Here is a 4247-nt window from a genome sequence, read left to right on the forward strand (position 1 = left end):
TGGTAACTTAAAAAATGGACATATTAGAGGCATGAAGAGGAAAGGCCAGGTGAAGAACACAGAAGGCACTACCTCTGAGTGAGGGGAAAAAACCTCACCAGAAGCCAACTTTGGCACTTTGATCTTAGACTTCCAGTCTCCAGAACTGTGAAAAATAGTCGTTTCATTTAAACCATCCAGGCTGAGGTATTTTGTATGACAGCCCTAGCAGATTACTACAATAACATTGTGAAATTTTAGTAATTTAAATGTTCAGGGAGACAACCTAGCAGTGGTGATAAAATAGCACTCTCTTATCCTTGAATACCATTTATCATTGTGTGAAAGCCTGGTGTCTGCCACGACAGGCACTTTGGGACTGCTGTCCACTTGATTCTCTCTGATAACTTTTTTTTTTCCTACAGAATTTATGGATCCCCTAGGCTGAATACTAGACATGTAGAGGCTAGTTATCGTCTTTGAGGAATTCTCACTCTTCTGTTTTGAATAGTAGGTTCTGTAAGAGTAAGAATTTGCCCAGGTCTCTTACAGCTTGAGTGGAGGCAGCCTCAGAGCCGAACTGTGCGTGTCGAGATGATCACCGACCTTCAGCTCCGCCATCTTCCCAACATGCTGGGTATGTCACTATTCTTACCTGTCGCTCTCTACCACTGCATGGCCGTCAACAATCCCAAGAAGCAGAAATGCAGGTGGTGCTTTCTCGGACTCAGGGTTCCAGGACATAGGCTGAGGCAAGATGGAAGGTGTGAGGAGTCCTTATACTTCACTTCATCCCTTCTGCCCATCAGAGCACACAAAGCAACTACACCTGAATTTTTCTTTCTTTTTTAAAATTTTAAATATTTATTATCATTATTTTTCAATTTGACCAGAGGGAGACAGAGTGAGAAAGTAAGTCACCAAGTCCGGGACTTGAACTGTGGTTGGCTATATGGGAGTCCAGCATCCTTAACCACCACATCACTTGCTGGAACCAACACCTAGATTTTTCCAAATAATTTTTATTTCCTCAAAGTCTTCTTTAACCGTCTGAAACAAAAAGCTACCACTGAATAGGGCCCAACATAAGAGCCGTTTTCTTTTCTACTCTCACCCACCTAATATAAAAATATAAATAAAAATAAAAGAATTTTCAGGGCCAGAGGGTGGTGTAAAACATGATGCTCTGTGAGGCAATACCACTTGGGAAGGTTAATGGTTCAAATCTAGAGACCTCTGTGAGTATGCCACACTTGAGAGTGCCCATGATCTGGGGCTGGCTGAAAACTAGGGTGGATCAACACATTGAGATCCTGATGAGGGTTCTATCTCTCTCTCCATTTGGGAAAAAATAAAGTTAAAAAATTACTTGGGTTCAGAACACAGTAAAATGCTCTGTTCTGTGAGAGAATCCCTCATGGGAAGTTTCTTAGTTCAAGTCTGGGGAGCTCTGAAAGTAAAAAAGCTTTAATAAGGTAATAAGAATTCAGCTGGTTGAGTCACTGACACAATTCTGGACTACTGACCCTCATACAAGTCTTCAAGTACCTCAAGATTTGGGTAAGGCTAACTGGAGCCCTGGTCCTCACCTGTACATGCCCAAAGCCCTCCCTCAAATTCTTCCACTTCCCAGAGTGCCTGCCCTCCTGAGCGTCTCCTGCGTGCTTGATTTATACCCTGAGGTGCCTTTGAAAAACTGTGTTCAAGGGAGATGCAGATCAAAACCACAATGAGATACCACCTAAGCCCAGTCAGAATGGCAAAGATTAAAAGAACAAATAATGAGAAGTACTGGAGAGGATGTGGTGAAAGGGGGACACTCCTATACTGTTGGTGGGAATGTAAATTGGTCCAGCCACTGTGGAGAACAATACGGAGTTTCCTCAAAGACCTTCAAGTAGGACTAACATATGATCCAGCAATTCCACTCCTGGGTATTTACCTAAAGGACAGGAGAGCACTTAGTTGGAAAAGCGCTTGCACAACTATCTTCATTGCAGTACTATTCATGATTGCTAAGACATGGAACCAACGCAAATGTCCACAAATAGGTAAATGGATTGAAAAATTATGGCACCTATAACTCCATGGAATACCATTCAGCCATAAAAACCAACAAGGCCCTGGAATTTGATAGAAAGTGAATGAACATGGAAGATTTGCTGCTGAGTGAAGCAAGTCAGGCTATGAAAGACAGACATTGTATGTCTCCATTTAACAACATACCGACTGCACTCTATGGTAGAGACTGAAAGACTGGAGAATATAAAAGTATTAAAAATTGTAATGGACACTAGAGACAAAGTGGAAAGAGCGTGTGAGGGGGAGAGCATAGGAAAGAAAATTTGGGGGGAAATGGAGAAGTAAAACACTTGTGGGACACAGATAAGGTTTTTAATTGAAAAAAAAATTTTTTTTTAGAGGTTTTCGCTATACGGCGTGTGCGCCTGCCAGACATTTTTAAGAGACGTTTATGCTATAGGGCACGTGTGCTTGCCAGAAGGTCAGAGAGAGACAGAAAGTGAGAAATCACTCCTCAGGGGGGATGGTCATGCTGCAATCCCTTCTCCTCCATTCTCCTCTCGGGATCTTGGGCACACATGCACACGCGCCCGGTGTGAGTTTTAAGCCACCAGGTCCGGGATGCGAACCGCGGTCGACTAGGTGGAAGTCCAGCAACATAGCCATTACGCTAACTGCTGGTTCCCAAGGTTTTTAATCTGTTGATGAGGATGTGTATAATAGTCTTATCTGGGCAGAATTGAGGTGTATATCATGCTGGGTAAAGTCTCTTCACAATCTAACTAAATGATGTATAGCGATTTAATGTATGAATAATAATTTAAAAAGTTAATTAAAAAAAGAAAAACTGTGTTCACAACAAACACAAATTTAATCATCTTCACTGAAGTTTTAGAGCTCCCAGGAAGATTTGGGAGACATGTGAAGGCAAGGCCCACCCTTTACATTTTTCCCTATTCTGTATCTTCTCTTCTCCTTACCCTCCTTCCAGATTTTTCCAGGATGACGCTTCCCTCAGTTCACAGAATTCAGCTGAGTTCCAAGACCCAAACTTGCAGAAACCCAAATTTATAAAATGCAGAATAGGTGGCCTGGTGGTTGAGGTGCTGGACTCCCACATGGCCGACCGTGGTTCGAGTCTTGGACCTGGTGGCTTACTCTTTCTCATTCTTTCTCTCTTCCTCTCTCTCCTTTTCTCATCAAATTAAAAAATAATAAATAAAATAAAATAAATATTTTTAAGATGCAGAACAGAGTCTTCCACTTTGGCTTATAAATCTATTGTAAACATGTTATATATATGAGGTTTTTTCCCCCAAAAGTTCATGGAAAATACATATTATTAAAAAACTAAATGGATTTCTCTTTCTTTTGTACCAAAATAAACTCTTACTTTAATTCCATTTTTCCATGAATGCTTTGAGGTCTCCTGATATATGGATTATATTATGTACATGATGTATGAGAAGAAAGGTGTGATCTAATACATATAACCAGTATATTCATAAATAATAAACACATTCTCTTGTTTCTTCTTACTACACTAGGAATAGTAAAAGCAATTTAGTACCCTTTGAATTCTGGTCTTTCCAAATTCAGTTATTGTCTTGTGAAAGATGTTTGGAATTTACTGCTGCATTTCTTTCTCAGGTGTAGGGTATTCAGAATCTGGAAAGAGATGATATAAATCATTTAGAGTAAGGACAAATTAGTGCAAAATGACTTTTCAAATATTTTATTAAGATCTTCCTAAGATCATTAAATAATCAAAATTGGACCGAAATCTAAAAGCGTTTAATAGCCCATATTGAGTTTCCTAGTTAATCAGAGAGAGAGAGAGACAGACAGACAGACAGACAGAGAGAGAGATGGACGCCATGCCACAATACTCCAGCCTCCACAGGTTTTTGCCATAGGGTGGGCGAAACTACGCCCCCTAGTTAATCTCTGATAAAGTCAAGTTTTCTTTCTACGTGTTTTGACTCTAAATGAACTGCATAGAAAATGTAAAGACCTATACAGAGTGGTCATAGAAATGAAGAGCATTTATTTAAAGGATGTCCGTGCTTGGCACAATGCTTTATGCCTGGCACGCTGTGACTCAGTCTGTAGCGGGGCTCCCGAAGAGGGAAGGACCTGGTCCCGGTGCCCCAGCTTCCCTAAACTCCCAGCTGCGCCTGGCGTCCCCCAGGTCCCCGCGGTCCCCCGAGGGGGAGCAGCTGCCGCCCGCTGACCAAACGACTCCC

This window comes from Tupaia chinensis, unplaced genomic scaffold (assembly GCF_000334495.1).
Source record: "Tupaia chinensis unplaced genomic scaffold, TupChi_1.0 Scaffold000275_1, whole genome shotgun sequence".
Taxonomy (NCBI): Eukaryota; Metazoa; Chordata; class Mammalia; order Scandentia; family Tupaiidae; genus Tupaia; species Tupaia belangeri.